This window comes from Amblyomma mixtum, chromosome 3 (genome assembly GCF_055824585.1).
Source record: "Amblyomma mixtum isolate Tamu chromosome 3, ASM5582458v1, whole genome shotgun sequence".
In the NCBI taxonomy this organism is placed as follows: domain Eukaryota; kingdom Metazoa; phylum Arthropoda; class Arachnida; order Ixodida; family Ixodidae; genus Amblyomma; species Amblyomma mixtum.
Window position 1 is genome coordinate 216,186,923 of NC_143014.1, and position 16,337 is coordinate 216,203,259.

Sequence of the window (16,337 nt, forward strand, 5' to 3'; positions counted from 1 at the left end):
TTTGAGCTCGCGGTGCAAAGTTTCAGCAGTTCTCAACTCTGTAATGGAGGACTGCAGCAGGGAACCTTTCCGTGTCACTGCTGCGTTCCCATGTTGCTGTCCCTGAGGGTGACGCACTGCTGGAAACTCTCGCAGTGGCGTCGTGTTTGGGTTTTCGAGCAACCGTTTACTGTTGCAAGGCTTCACAAAATGCGGGGCAAGATGCGTTGCTTGTGTCCAGGCGCTCGACGCTCGGAGAGCCGTACCAGTTGCCTGCCGCAGCGAGCATGGGTGCATCCAGTATCTGATCCTGCTGCGCCTACAGGACGCAGAGCCATCTGTCGGCAGCGAGCGCGCGAGTCCCGCATCACTCTCGGCGCTCTGAACTGTAGCACGACTCGATGTGATGGATTGGGCCGCGATATTGTATTCGTTTGTAACGAGAACGGGTTCATCCGCGACGTTACCGATCGATCGATGTCTGTCGAATGTCCTCGTTGAGCCCGCGTTGGCCTGGCGCGGCGGTGGCCTCGCTGTGAGCAGCTGCGCTGCGGCATCGTATGCGCGCGACTGTCGTTCTCGTGTGTCCGTTGGGCTTTCATGCGCGAAAATGCGCAGAACGCGGCAGCTGGTGCAGCGGAGCCTGGTTTTGCCAAGTATGGCCGCTATTCCTGGGGATAGGAGTCCCTCAGCGGGGAGAGCGATACACTTTACGAAAACGAACGCGGAATGGCACCGTAAAGGAGTTGGGATGATGACGCGCGGTCGTCATATGGGGTTCAATGTTAGACTTTCTGGATTAAAAAAAAAATACGCAGCGCTACACAAAAGCTGTTCTTCTACATGTCATATGCGGCCAGGCGGACTCAAACTGTGAGGGTAATTTTCATCTAAATATCAGTAATTAACTAAATTCAATAATGAACTTTTTATTCACTCCAGTTAGCATGCACGTTTGCATTGGAAACTTGGAGATAGTGGCATTTGATGACTGTTCCATTTTGTACAGTTTTAGTAACGCGCCTGTGTCCTGACATATGCTTGTCTAAAATTACGCTTGCAAGATCGCGGCGCTAGGCACGAGGCACCTATATGATTGTGCAGCTGCGTCACACCTCCTTGGTGTGACGCAGCTGTGGAGTCAGACGGAGCGTCATATACGCTACAGCTGCACCACACCAGGGTGGAGCTTCATACTGAGTGCCGCGATCTCGCAAGCGTAATTCGACGGATTAGACTGTAATTTTAGACAAGCATATGTCAGGACACTGGCGCGTTACTAAAACTGCACAAAATGGAACAGTCATCAAATGCCATTGTCTCGAAGTTTTCAATACATGCATGCCCAATGCGGTGAACAAAAACTCAGTTATTGCATTTGTAATCACGATGACAATTGTCCGCACAGTTTGCGTCCACCATGGCCGCATATTTCGCGTACGAAAACAACTTTTTTGTAGCGCTCTTTGTTTTAAAAATACTGAAAGTCCCACTTTTAACACCCTGTAGTATAAAAACGCCGCTTGTTCGGTAAGCTATGTTTGTCTACAGGCGGACTTAACTGCCACAACCTTATATGTGCTGCGTTCACAATCCTGCAGAGGGCGGCCTCATCAGACGGCACGCAGCTGTCTGGGAATCGGCATTCGTTTGCATTAACACCACGTGTTCTAGTTTCTTGAGATTTTTAGCATGATTGTGTACGCGGTGGTCGCCATTTAAAATACCACTGAGCACAATCATATAGACAGCTAAAGGTGAGCGAAGGGGACAAAATTTTACCCAACCGTTTGCCTTATGTTGAGTCGTGTCTTTATTGCAGCTTTGTAGCAAATCGAAAGGGTCAGGTTTTGGTCTGTGGAGGAAAAAAGAAAACAGCAGCCTTTTGTTTTTGGGTCGAGACAAGGAAATCGTGGCAATGCACTTTTGGACACGCCGAATGCCCAAGGACGAACTCGGAATGTAATTGGCACTATGCTGGCGGCCTGGAATATTGCTTTAGCGACGAGGGATGAATGCAGAAGCTCTACAAGGAAGCATGCTTAGGGATGAAAAGATGAAATGAATGATTCGCGGCAGTGCTCGGCTACATTCAGTGCAGCAGTTCCGCAGATTGATTGAATACGTTACGAGAACGCTGTGTTTACTGTTATGAGCTTACTTCATGAGCAGCTTTCGCGAGCACACACATTGGTTGGCTTATAATAATCTCGGTGAACAGAGTAGCGGCTGTTAATAAAACTGGACTGCTAAACTTTTGGTAGATTTAATGAAGTGAGCTTTTGCCAAGAACTGTCTCACTTACGGAGTGCTGGCAGAGGGAGCCGGAAAAAAGAACGTGTTTGAGTATATAAGTCTTCTGCTGTGCACGTGCATTTAGAAGCGTCGAAAAACAAGCACGCGTGGTTATGATTCCTCGAATCAGTATAATGAGGCTGTACATTAACTGATTATATCGTCGCTTGCATGCCTGTGTTCCGCTACGGGAACTATACTTACGGTCGCACAGTGGCATGGATACGGATCGCTACACGGGACGTATTGGGTGACGCGTTTGAAATGTGTGGCGATAAAGCGCCTTGCTTTCTGACTTCAAACAGAGTGAAGAAAGCACGGGGATCAAACATTTTCTCCGAGGCTTTCTTGGTTAGGTCGATGTGCCGAGTTGTTCTGTAATGCGTCATTGCCCTGCCATACAGTCTTATATCGCCAATTGTCGCCTTTTCCTCTTCAGGGGTTATTACAGCGAGAAACTGTTTAGGGACGACATCCGGGATGACCGTCAGTGTAATCAGCCGCTTCTTGCAAAGAAGTCACTTGCATTTACTACCAGTATACGTATTGCTCGTGGAAAGCAAAGGCCCAGCATTAACCAAATTAAATACCAAGCGTAGATCCCTATGGCAGCTTCTCGCTGAGTTAACTGCGTCGCGCCATATCTTAACAGGCCACAATTTTTATTTTTTTTTGTTAAGGAAAATAAGGCGAGAGTACCATTTCAGCAAATGAGGCGAGAGGCTCCCTGACGAAATCCGCTTGCCACCATCTGCTCCGTGCGTGATGTGTGTTGCCTGCCTAAGGAGGAAGAAGTTACGAGGAAGGGATTGACGAAACGAGGAATGAACGATGACGTCGCGAGAAGTTTCGTGAGGTTAGCAAATCGCCCTGGTAAACGCCACTGGTGTACGGTACTGGCGGATGCTTTGTTGCGTGCTCAGCGCTGCATTGTTCTGCAGCGATGAGCACCGAAAACAGCGCGCATAGGCAACCAGCAGATGCCGGCTACATGACCAAGGATCTGGCCATCTGCAGCAAGGGCATGTCTGGGTATGTTGGCTGAACGGATAGTTGCGGGGCCTTTTCAATGACAATGACAGCCGTTATTAATGGCTACTAACGACGTCGGATGAGAAATTTTCCCCGTTCGCCTTTAGCAGTAGTGTCGTACTCGCGGTTTCTGCGTCGCACCTTCAAGGAACCTCTCTAATTGGCTTTCCAAGAACGCCTGTGAGGAGCTCACAGGGCTCCGCGCGAAGCGCACGACTGCAGGTGTTGCGCGATTATTAAAACATTATTCGGAAGAAAAGTGTGTTTCCGTCGAATGTCAGCGCTTTCTTCGTGCTCAAGAGGTCCGGCGGCATTTTTTTTTAAGCACGTCGTCATTTGTGGTCACACAGGCCGGCTTCTACGAAGCCGGTATGTATGGCGCATTAAAGAAACATGAGCTGATACATCCTTCTCGAAGGAGTTGCGAAATATTTGGTGCAATGTCGAACAGCGGCCCGGTTTACCCGATATTCGTCAGCGCTAATGTGTCGAGATTCCGACGCTGGTTACCAAAATTCGTGCCCTGCTCAAGTTAATCCGGAGCCGTCTGAAGTGGAATGTCTGGGATGTGTAACTCGCGTTGCTGGGCTAACGACCTTTTATTGGGCGCTACGCGCTCGTTCAAGTAGCAATTAACACGTGAGCGCTGCACTCTGGTGATGACGTCATCACAGTGAGGACGCGCAGCACGATAATCGGCCCCGCACGAGAAGTGTGGCTTCGCATCCCACGGAAAACTTCCACTGATCCACTGAGGGTACTGAATTGCGCATACATGCAGATATATCGCGCTAAGTAAGTCCCGTGAAATCTCAGGGGCTTACATCGGAACTCGCCGGCGTGCGGCCACGGGAATAAATTTTTTCGCCTTATTGTCGCAGTTTTTTGTAATTTTATTTCAAAGTCACGCCCTTCTTGGTCTCCTCAGAGTTTTCTACTCAAGTTAAAGCATGCCGTTCAAAATCTAACTAGGCGATAACGAAAACTGCTGCGGAGAAGTCATTTCATTTCATTTCGCTTTATTTTTCGAGAATGTAAGTTACATCCTAGAGAGATGCAAGGGCTAAAAGCTGCTAAAAAGCAGCTTGACGGGGCCCAAGCACCTCAAATGGCAGTACACGACAGAACGCAAAAAAAAAAAAAGGTTTACAAAGTTATAGGTTAGAACAGGCAAACAAAACGAGGCAAGTGACATATTGATTCAATACAATGAAAAACAATGGCAGTTTACAGACGCATGAAAACAAAGAATGGACCCCCCCCCCCAAAAAAAAAAAAATCATTGTGCATACATGGCACCTGCAGACAAACAGAGGCACATAAAATGCAACCAGGCTATATATTAACAAAATACATTTTTAACTCACTTTGTTTAACACCAGCCAAAACTTTGTACTTATTAAGAGTGGTCGGTAAATTGTGTTCAAGCGTTTGAAGTTTATAATTATTTCGAAAATATGGAATATACCAGGGATCGGTGTTTCGGGTGTGGGTTCGATTCGAAGCGGTCCTTAAATGGGCAGTATGTATGAGGAAATCTCTATAAGCACGAGAAGAATGGTAAAAAAACCTCAAAATGCGAAAAACATACATATGTTCAAAACGAATTATTTTATAATTAATAAAGGCACTTCGTGATGGAGAGAGATAAGGAAGGTTTGCAATGTAGCGGATCATTTTCTTCTGCAGAACCTGTATTTTTATCACATTTGTTTTTGTGGTAGTTGCCCAAACAGAGTTACAGTAATTCAAAACGGAACCGAAAAGAGCATGATAAATTTGAATTTTCACGTGAGTGGGAAGAAGCCATCGACATCGTGATAGAACACCTGCTACTGAAGAGAGCTTTTTACAAATATTTTCCACATGCTGATCCCAGCTGAGATGCGACGAGAAAGTAACTCCAAGGATTTTGTGGTTGTCAACAATTTTAATTTCTTGACCTGCGTATTTAGGAGCGCGTTGTAGTTCGAATGGCTTGTTCCTTGCACGGAAAATTATTATTTTAGTCTTTGTAGGGTTTATTTGGAGGCAATTAGAAGAGGACCAGTTTTCTAGTTTCGTAAGGATTACATTGCACTCTTCTATTAACTTGTTTATGTCGTGACCAGATATAAGTATACTGCTATCATCGGCGTATATGATAAATTTCGCTTTATCATGAATGTGCACAATGTCATTTATATAGATGTTAAAAAGCAACGGGCCCAGAATGCTGCCTTGAGGCACACCATTTTGTACCGCCAGAAAAGAAGACTGATGCTTGTCGATATAGACGGACTGTTTTCGATTTTGTAGGTATGATTTGATCAGGTCTAAAGGTGTTCCACGGACTCCGTTTTGAGAAAGTTTATGTGTTAAAAGTGCAGCTGGTCACCCTGCTTCCGATACAAACGCGCAGATGGCGCGGCCGACAGAGTCTGCTTCGTCCGTCACTGGTGTGGTCCGTCCATTTAACTCGCAATCTCCAGCGTGCGACGCCCGAAACTGACCGCAGCGTGTGGCGAGCGCCCGCCGAGGAGGCCATCCGTCACCGGCGGAGGAGTACGCGCGCAGCACTTACCACCTCGACCCTCAGCCGAGCCGCGCGTGCCGTGCGGGCCGTCGCCGGCCACAAAAGCGCGCGCGACAGAAACGGCGCCTCGAGCGAGGCGGCGGCAGCGCGAGCGTTGCCGACGGCCCGGTCCGTCCTGTCCGCGGGAGGCTGTCGCCGGCGTTCCTCCCCTCCCTTCGCTGCCGCGCTGCCCGCACGCTGCCGCGACTGCTGGCGCGCGTGAAGGCGACAGGGGTTGTCGTCGCCCTGCCATCTAGCTCCTCAATTCGCGAGCGCGCACACGAGCCGAGAGCCGCCGTTTGCTGGCTGTCACGGCAGCACGCGCTTGCTTGCGCGCTTTCGGCTGATCCGGCCCTTTGTTGTTGCCCGCTCCGCGTCGTCTCCGTCCTTCTGGGCTCTACTGGGCCTCCCTTCGTCGATGTGTGCTCGCCGTTGAAATCTAATTCGACCCCTTTCTTAAGTTCCTTGACCAGCTACGCCGCGCGTGCGACGGAGGGAGAGCGGTTTCCTCGATTCCGTAGCCGCATGCAGACGCCAGCCGGTTCTTCCTTTTCCCCCCGCTTAATGGCGTTTCCACTCCCCTCCGCCACCTCTCCTCCAGTGGGACTCCTCCTGCGCCCCGTCGATGAGTCATTCGTGATTGGTTTGCCTTTAATTGCGGTTCTCCGAGGCGTGTAATTTGCTCCCGGCCCCGCGGCGGCGCATGTGACCATTTTCGCGTAGACGTGTGGACGCGTTCCTATGATATACGCTCGCGTCGTCACATTTTCCTTCGCTGCAGCTGCGCGCAGAGCCTCGGCGGCGCGGGAGCCGCCGGCTAATTCCCCAGCCTTGGGAACGGGGTTATTTAATGCGTCCCGTTTGATAATAGACGCGTATATGCATGCTGGGCCGCCGCCGGTCGATATCTTCTGTACACTGGCTTCGTCTTGTGTTCCTTGTCTGTTCTTTCGCGCTTTCCCCGGGGATGGAGCGCGTGTGAATGAGGACCCGTTCTGTCCCCGTGAACAGCTCGAAACCTCCTAGCGGGGGAGGGAAGGCGCGGTTCTTGATTTTGCGGTGGACCTTGGTGGTGTGTCTGTCGCGTTTTGTCCTTTAATTGGGACTCGGAGAATCGATTAACGTTATGTCGTCGATTAGTAGCTGGCGCCCTTGATGGATGATTCTATCGTTAATTCGGCCGCCGCCCCCTCTTTCCCCTGTCCCGTCTCTCGGGCAGCGTCGTCTCCCCGTAGAGCTGCTGCTGCTGCTGCGCGCGCCCGCGCGTGTAATACCCCTCGCGTCATGCGCAACGTGCGCGCGGGGCATTTCTGCTAATTTTTTTTATTATTATTCTTGCGCCCCGTCCATGCGCGCGCGTGTCTCTCCCTCCGCCGTTACCGACTGGCGCTCCTATTATGGCCGGGCGAGATTAATCAGTTTGGGGAACCAATCACCCGGGCCTTATGGAGACGCGATGAATGCTACTCCCTGATTGGAACGCACCGCGCGCGCCGCGCTATCGCCTCGGTTCTACGTAATTGAACGCCGAACGCGGACATCGAAGATTGTTTCGCTCTCCGCGCGCTGCGCGATGCGAGGTGATTCGTAGAAAGCGACGGTCGGACCGCCAATCCAATCGTCTTTTCTTCTTGTCCCTCCGTCTCTCTCTCTCCGGTTCTAATACCGTCCGCGTTTGTTTTTCTTTCTCCGTCGTCGAATAGCTCTGTAGATGGCGTCGCCAGCTCACCGCCTGCCCCTCCTTCACTTTGCCCTCATCTCTGCCTCTTTCTTTTTTCATTTAAAACCGTTTTGAAAGAGGGGGCGCGGTTGCGAGAAGTTTTGTCATGGGAGCAGCGTGATGAATGTAAACGGCAGTAACGAGAAATGGAAGTATGCGCGCGTTAATCAACGCTCATTTCTTCGCTCGAACTCGTTTCTCATGGGAGCCCCGTGAAGTTCATACGTTGTCTCGAGGGTTATAGACTAGTATAGCTGAGGAACGAAGAAGCTGGTGTAGCCGTCGGCGTGTTAATCAAGTGCCGAATCCGGCGCCAGGCGTTCCACGGCGTCCTCCTCCGCGCGCGCGTATTAAAACTCGTTACGAGCAAGTGGCGTTTCTGTACAGCGCGCGGAAGACGTCATCTGCTGCGCCTCCCCCCCCCCCCCCCCCCCCCTCGTACCCATACTTACAGGCCGAGCACAGGTGCCTAATAGGAGCTCGCCGGCACTGTATATAGAGAGCTTCCTCGCGAGGCCGTTCTCTTTTGTTCTTGGGAGAGGGGGAGATGGAGGGCCGTGCCCATCTCGGGCCGCGCTTTGTTCTGCGCGCGGGTGTGACCTGGTTTGGCTCGAGACGCAGCGTGTCATGGAGCGCCTTCTTCTTTCTGTGTGCGCGCGAGCGCCTAACAAGGAAATGGCCGGACGCCCCGTTCTAAGAATAATCAGCATCTCGGCGCGGTTTTCACGTGCAACGCTACGTCACACACTGTGAGCGCCGGTCGCGGTGAGTGGGGCTGCTGTCGTGTTTTTTTTTTTTTTGTTTGTTTGTTTGCGCTCCTCGCGCCTGTTGTCGGGGCCGCTTTCGCGCGCGGCCGCGTGTTCTGTGCCATCGCCATTACTCCGATAACTGTGGATCTCGTAGGTCATGGCCGTTTCAACAGATGATGGTAATAAAATAGGTGATGATAACAGGTGATGGTAATAAAAATAATTATTATGATATAGTAATAATTAGAAGCAGCAGCCTGCCTGCACTCGGTTTCCCAGTTACCTGACACTTACGTGAAAAGCTACTTCGTGCGTCACCTTCGCTGTCGGCGCATTGTGCGTCGGACTATCACGATGCGACAAATCCCAAGCGGGGTTTACATGGATGCGACAGTAACGCATCGCATTTCCTAGCGTATCTCGTGGACCCGATACGCTACTGCTTACATGTACCTCATCAAATCTGGCTGGATGGCGACCCATTGCACGCGGCGGAGGGGTCCAGCCTACCGCCCCCCATCTTAAGCCCAGTCTGCTTTGTTATCCGGTTGGGGGTATTGTATACCTACCACAGGAAGGAGGAGGGTCACCTCCAAACCTGTTTCACTCACCACGAATGTAGACTTGTCTTTCGCGACCTCACCCCCGTCTGACGCGTTGATGCGACGCGCTTTCCTAGAGCACTATCGCCGTTTGCATGAATGCGATGCTTTAGAAAGTTGATACGATGTGCTGCTGTCGCATGTAAACGCCGCTACAGGCGCGAGCCGTTCACGGATCGTTCTTACGTGCCAGATTCCCTGAGCATTCGGTCCTACATTTGCAGGCGCCTGCTGTGTAGCCTTCCCTGAGGTTCCGCTAGTTCCGCCAGCAAAGCTAAACGGTGACCCTGTTACCCTCTCACTATAGTGCGGACGTTTACAAGCGAGCGAGTCTTGCTTAGTTAGCTGTAAGGATCAAACACGAAATTGCCTGAGCAAGATGCGAGTTAGCTAACCAGTCAGATGTGTCGAGGTCGTAGCTCTTGTTTGCCGCCTGCATACTGACGCCTTGTCTGCTTCTGTCTGTCCTCTGTTGGCTCGTTAACAGGCGACCATGATGTGTCAAGAATGGAGTTCTTGCACGCGATACGGTTTTTGAGAACTTACGCGCTGAACGTCGCCGACCAAAGAGCGCTGAGCGCGACCGACGTGGAATTTCGACCGCGTAGTCACTCTATTGTAGTTTCTGTCGCGCCTCACCAATTAAATAGCATGTTCGTAACATCGCACCAGGAATTTATTACTGGCGCATGTCACGAGTAAAAGGCCGGTAACCACTCCAGTCCCGTCCCAGCACTGCTTGAATTCAAGGAGCTGCAGGAACCGCTGAAGTGTACAAAGCGATCGGGATGCTCCGCCAGTCAGTCGCGCCTCGTCGCGCTGTGCGTTGATCCCGTACTCCGATCATTATCTACTCGTGAACTCTCTCCCTGTTCTCTTGCCAATTGCGGTATGTCTGTTTTTAATTTTTCATTTCCACAACAGCAGCAACCCCGGCGCGACAGAAGCCAGGAAAAAAATCGCGGTGGTTTGAGACAAATAGGGAGACAGACCAAGAACACTGTGTTCATTGGGCCCTTAAGAACGATGCAGTTTTCTGAAAAGCGTTCAGGAGACCAAAAAAAAAAAAAATTACACTCGCGGAAGTTGTCAGAATGGATAGATTACATTAATGACGTCGGAAGCATCCTCTCTTGGTACAGGCGGCAATTCATCTGCGGGCGATATTTCGCTCGTACGCTCCTTTCCGCCAGCCTCGATGGCCGATTCCTGTATAATGTAACTGTGTGGGCTACAGGACAGGCGCTAAGGGTGTGGATAGTATGTAAGAAACGTATTTTGGAAGAATCAAATAAAGAAACTAGTCCTTCTTGCTTTGTTTCAGCTGGAAAAGCATGGTCAGCCATCTTGTCTTGGGCAACATTGTAATGCGGTTAAGCGCACTGGCATAATTTTGAATATCAACTATTGCGCGCCGCTTAGCAAAAGGCAGGCGCGTCACCGCCGTCTTGCTAGCGCCGCTAGGTATGTACAAGGACGCATGTCCGGGTGGCGAAGGAAAAGTGTTCCACCGTATTGTTCATATTTGCAACTATACGCCGAATGAAGTGCATCGTTCGTCTATCGTTCGCCGGCGTATTCTTTTTTTTTTTTTTTTCCGAGAGCAACTGGTCATCGACTCATAGAGAAAAAAAAAAAGCAGTAATGGTGTTTGCGCGGTCGAAGCGAGAACGATCACTTTCATAATTCCCGCTGACTGCACGCGAGCATGTTTTACCCCTTAAATTTACATTTTTAGACGGGTCTAAGTGCAGTGCAAACGGCGGAGAGCGATCCGTCCTTGCTTACTTCAGCCCCAAGCTGTGCGCTCTGTACGGCCTTTTAACTTCGAGCGAAGGATGTTCACGTGAGGCCGGCAGTCAACGACAACTGATTCAAGCGGCCACTTGCAGCATCTTGCCTTCTCGGAAACGAGGGGGAAAAATGCATGGCTCGGCAGCGCACGTGCGCAAAGAGGGAAACCTTTCAACCCGTGTCGTTACGTCGCGCAATTTTTGCCTGGTCGTGTAGTTTCTTTCTTTGTTCAGCGCGAATATCTTGCGCCAGCGTTGTTCGACAGTTGAGAAACGAGTGCGGATCGCAGAGATACAATAAGAGCTATTGTCGTGGTCGAAACAAGGAAAAGGGGAAAGAAGGGAAGGGGGGCCTATATATGTACCTGCGTTAATTAATTCTTTATTCTCCGCGTTCACCCTGCGCGGTACGCTTTCTTTCGCTCCTTCGCATGATTAAAAAAATAAGCTGATAGCGCCTTGTGTCTCCCTTTATTCCCTACTCAAATACTCAAAGCTCGTTAGCGCGTGAGAACGGTTTCTGTGAGCAAGCTCCTTTATACTCTCGGAGTAACCCGAGAAGAGACTTAAAGAGAGAAGAATGAAACGGCTTTGAGAAGTAAAGAACTCGAGAGATGAAGAAGTAACAAGACAAGGGGAACAAAAAAAAAAAATCTCCGAGAAGGATCCCACGGAACACGACGTTCGCACGGTTATTAAACACTCATGTCTCCCGAAAATTCGTTAAGGAAGCGGCGGGGGGAAAAATCGAAACTAAAGAATTAAGCCCGCCGGGAAAAAGGAAAGGGCGGGGGGGGGGGGGGTTGAGAGGCGGAAGGAGGATGGGGAGAGAGTGGAGGGAGTTGTAGGAGACGACCGCGGAACGGGAGGAGTGACGCTACGAGGACGGGCGAACGGACTTGTAAGAATGCGGGCGAGAGTCGTCGCGCGCGAAAACGGAAACAACGTGTATAAATACTACACTAAGCGGAGCGGCTTGCAGATAGAGGAGCGGTCGGGAAATTAAAGAAAGTAGGGAAGTGAAGGGAAGCCGCAGGCTCGTCCTGTGTAACGTTTTTTTTTTCACGCTCTTATTCCGTCGCCGCCGCAGACACATATGCACGGAGGTGAGGTGAGCACTGTTCTCGCGAAGAAAAGTGGCGAGATTAAAAATTACATGGACAAGGAGCTTCCCTCACCCTGTCACTCACTCCCTCTCATTCAGGAGTCGTAGAGGAAGGAGGAGAGGAGCGAGGCGGAAAAAGAAAGTGTGCACACTCGCAGCGCTGGAGTCGCCACTGGTGTAGACGCGCTTAGTCGAGTAAGTCGGGATGAAGGCGACAAAGAGAAGCTGAAGAACTCTAGAAATGAGGACAAAATTGAACGGGACGGTATAAAAAAGGGAAAGAATAGGAGAGGGGGTGTTGCACTGGAAGCTCAGCCGCTTATTATTACTTTTTGGTTGCTTCCTCTTTCGCTCTTCATTTTGTGTCGCCCTCTTTCTCGCCTCTCGGTCTTGGCGAAGCAAAGTTAATCCCTTTATTCGTTGCGTGTGCGAGAGCGGCAGGAACGAACGAAAAAGAAAGGAAAGCGGCAGAGATAGGCGAGCGGGAAGAACAAAAAAGAAAAATGCAGGCTGGCAAACAACACGGCCGCGGAACAGCGGAAGCGGGCTGGAAGTAAAAAGAGACGTTGAAAGCGGACATGAATCCGCTAAGGAGAATAAGGAAATGAAGCGCGACGGGCGTCGAGAAATCACTGTTTCTCTCGCTGTTTGTGTGTGTGTGCGTTTTTAGCTCCCTTTTCTTTTAGAATTCGCTTCTTCCCCTCTCTCGTTTTCGTCCCTCCCTCTGCCATCCCACTCATCCCTTTTTTCACCGTGAATTATTTTACCGTTCTTTTTTTTAATCGCGCAGCTCCGCGCGGTCGGTCGGCGGCGGATTGGGGAGGATGTTTAACGATACAATTTTTGTCGAGCGGCTCCCCGTACTTTTTTCACCTCCCTTCTGAGCCCCCCGCCCCCCTTCCTTTCGTTCTTCGTATTCTTCAAATTAGAAACCGCGCCGAGCGATTGCGCAAGCAGTCCGGGACGGGTTATCGAGGCTGCTGGATGCGTGTGCTGTGGCGGCGGCGGAGGGTAAAGCGGCTAATTTTAGTATTGAGCGTATTTGCCGAGCTCGGGGACCGGAGAGCTCGCGGGTAGTTGAGAGGGGGGGGGGGAGTTAAGACGACGCGCCGCGCTGCGGCAGTCGCGGCGAGCATTTGAAATTGCCCACGCTATGACGAAGCGGCGTGTGGGGGCTGTCGGGTAAGAGAGAGAGAGAAAACTCGCATTACGGAAGTGTCGTACAGAATTACCTATCGAAAAGGGAAGCGCTGCGCCGTAGCCATGGGGTCCCGGGTGGCATCAATTATAGTTCTTTCCCTCTATTCAGGGAAAAATTTGGCGTCGTCGCGTTTCCAGAGCGAATATATTGGGACGAAGAGTCATGTGCGAAACGAAAAAGTATCTCACGCTGTCGTTCAGTTCTGTTCGCGCTTTTCTCGTCTCGTAAATACTACGATTATAGATCGCCGATGCAGGCCTGATGACCTGCCTGTTCGCGCAAATGTGGTGCCGCGAGGGAACTACTAGAAACAATCAGTGCGTTGGAGGATCCCATTAAACAGGTCGGACTTCCCATTTAATGCTTGTTCCAGGCGCTGTTTTCCAGCCTCTTGTCTTTGGCTGTTTTCACGTCGTAGCGCTCATTTCATTCCTCCTTGTTCCGTTAGTCACGGCACGGCCCTAACTAATGCTGTGACGGCTTAGCTTTGTCGGGATGGATCTTGCGTGTGGCAGCCATACCCTCGGCTGAGTGTTAGTGGGTACGTGGGAAACGACGGAGTAAAAATTGACCATGAAGATCGCAGAGACGCGGATCAGGCCTTGGTAGCCTTTTTAATTTCTTGTTCCTCACCCTTAGTGTCCTGCTGCGGCATTTGTCGTGTCCTGACTTGGCTTCAGTATTTTTTTTTCTTCTTGTCGTTTGCCATCGGCAGCTTTTTAGGGAAGCACTCATTTCGACTGCTGCTTTTTCGCGCGTGCTGAAATCGTCGTTTCTGCGTCGTGCTAAACAAAGTCTCGTTACAAAACGCCTCGGCAGCGACGCTCCGCGTTTCCAGAGCGCGCTTTGATGACGTGTCCCTCAGCGGCGTACCTCAGTGACTGCATGCGAGTAACCTTAAACCTTATAATTCGCGTTTCATCGCAGCGATTTTCGTCGTCATTGTCATTATTATCGGGCTCATTGTTCTATCCCCCCCCCCCCCCTCCCCCCCGCGCGCCTCGGTGCCTGTCTTGAGAAACGGGCCGTTTGTGCACGACGAAGTCGTTCGACATGTGCGCCGAAACATCCGAGTGCTCTCGACATCGCGTAGCCAAACAATGGTCCTTCCTTTCGCGTTTTTCCTTTTCTTTCTTCTTTTTATTCCCCTACTGCGCTTCTTCTCATTGTCACAAGCTGTTGCTTTGTGCGGGCGCCCTTGTGCGCGCCGCGGTCCGAATCATTTCCTCCCTCTCTGCGCTCAGAGCACGCGCCTTTCACGTGCTTCCTCGACAGCGCTGCTGCTGCGCGGTCGGTGGCGAAAGCGCTGCACAATCGACGCGTGTCGTCATCGCCAGGTTAGCCAGGTTAACAATGTCGCGACAAGTTGTTATGGATGCGCGCGAACTCCGCAGAAGCGACCAACTGCAGACTGATGCCGCCGTCGTTATATTTCGTGCATTGGTGTGGGTACAAGTCCTCGAGATCGACGCCGTGGGCCCAAGGCTCGAAATAATGGGTTTCCGGATTCTCGTTCTCCGCGCATCGCCGCTTATTTAATGCGCGTTTCGTGTGAGACGGGCTGTCCTTCCTTCCTCCTTTGCTGAATATGTCTGGTGCCTTTTCCCTTACAGCGGCTAGTACGGAATAGCTAATGTGATATGGCCTCATTGAGGGGCTACTTGCAAAGCTTTGTCCCGACCACTTTAGCGTTTCGCTCACTGCAGGAGGCGTTTGGTGGCGTTTTGTATCCGTGCACAGCATTCGACCGTCGTATACAGACAGGCTTGCTAAAGGGATGCTCGTCGTTATTGTTTTTTTTTCACGTCTCTGATACATACGCCCTCGCTCAAAGTTCCGCTAACCAGCGGCCTTTATGATGGCGCAGCCGCCATCGTTACAGAAGGGCGGCTTCCGGGCTGCCACGTTTGTGCACACAAAGAAGGAAGGCTCGACGTCGCTTCTGTCGGATTTCCGCTTCTCCCGAGGTCGCCTTTGCCCACGGCATCATGAGGAAGAAGCGTAGAGAGCGCTATCGGTACGTAGAGCTTCTGTCCCCTTTCGGTTACGCGCGTTTAAACTGTGCCACGGCGGCGTTAGCTTTGCTCCACTTACTGCGACGTTGTTATTCGCACAACCGGCATAACTTTGCTCCGTCCCAGCTGGACCGACGGCGTTCGATTCGAAAACGCGCGAAAAATTTAGGCCGCGCTGCGAAATCTGCACGCGAGTGAAAATTTATGAACTAATTTCAGTCTTGAACTGTCGGGTTTGTTCACAATGCGGCCTCGTCGTCAAACTGAAAGCTCAGACCGTGGCAGTGAACGAAAAGCAGTTGCTTTCCTACTGCCTACGATTTCAATGTCCGTATTTCCCGCGAGATTTCACACATGAGATTTCACACGCCTATCACTTGTGCACGAGAAAACGGCTCATTTGGTTTTTAGCCATGCACCGTTTCCTAGCTCTTTGTTTCTCTATTTTTTTTTCTTTTAACCTTTTCTTCGCGGAAATCTACTTGGTCCTTTCTTCACTCCCAATTTTCTCGTTTATTGCCGTCGCCTACGCTAGGACGCGGTGCGCCCGTGTTATTATGGTTCCTGGGATTTTCCTCGACAGCGCGGAAACCGTGTACACGTACGTATACGGCCTCCTTCTTTCTCCCTTCGTAGGCGTGTTCCCTCTTTCCTTCTTTCTATTTCTTGTCCTCTCTCGCTTCGTCTTTTCTGCTTTCGCGGCGCCGAGCTCGTTTTGTCGGTTCTAAGCTCCGCTTTTTCTTTCGCCATCCCGTATAACAATAATTGGTGGGGAAACTGTTTTCGTGGGGCGTTGGGGAACAGCCGCGCGGAATGAGGCGGTGTCGAGGTGGAAAGAGGGTTTCCCCCTGTCCCTCTCCCTCCTCAGCGCCCTCCTCTTCTCTCGCTTGCTGGCGCTAAAGGGAGAGGACGTTCGGCGAGAGGGAGAAGGGGAAATGGGTTAGCGAGCGGGGACGGCGGGGCGAGAGCTCGTGGTAGCGAGATCTGCGGAATTGCTCCGGCAGAATATAACACACATAACCGGCGGAGGCCCGCCGATGACAAAGAAGGAAAAAAAAGAACATAGAGGCGCGAGGTGAAAGCGAGGGGGGAAGCCAGCAGGGAGAACGAGATCGCAGAGGAAGAGAATAGGGAGACGCGGCTAGCTGATTGGTTCAGGAGAATCACGTGACCAGTTTCTCCCGGGGTTGGGAAGGCTGGGAGAGAGCGGCGACGGGAGAGGGGTCCGCCGGCGGGCAATCGCGAGGAGCGCTTTAGCGGACCGCTTAAACGTGATTAACTATCGATTTCCC

General features: G+C 51.2%; 1 protein-coding gene across 2 annotated transcripts in view; it reads left to right on the top strand.

The window, feature by feature from the left end:
- The window catches only part of LOC149353663 (LIM domain only protein 3), a 170,277-nt gene that overhangs the window by 13,414 nt on the left and 140,526 nt on the right, over positions 1–16,337 (top strand). The window lies entirely within an intron of this gene.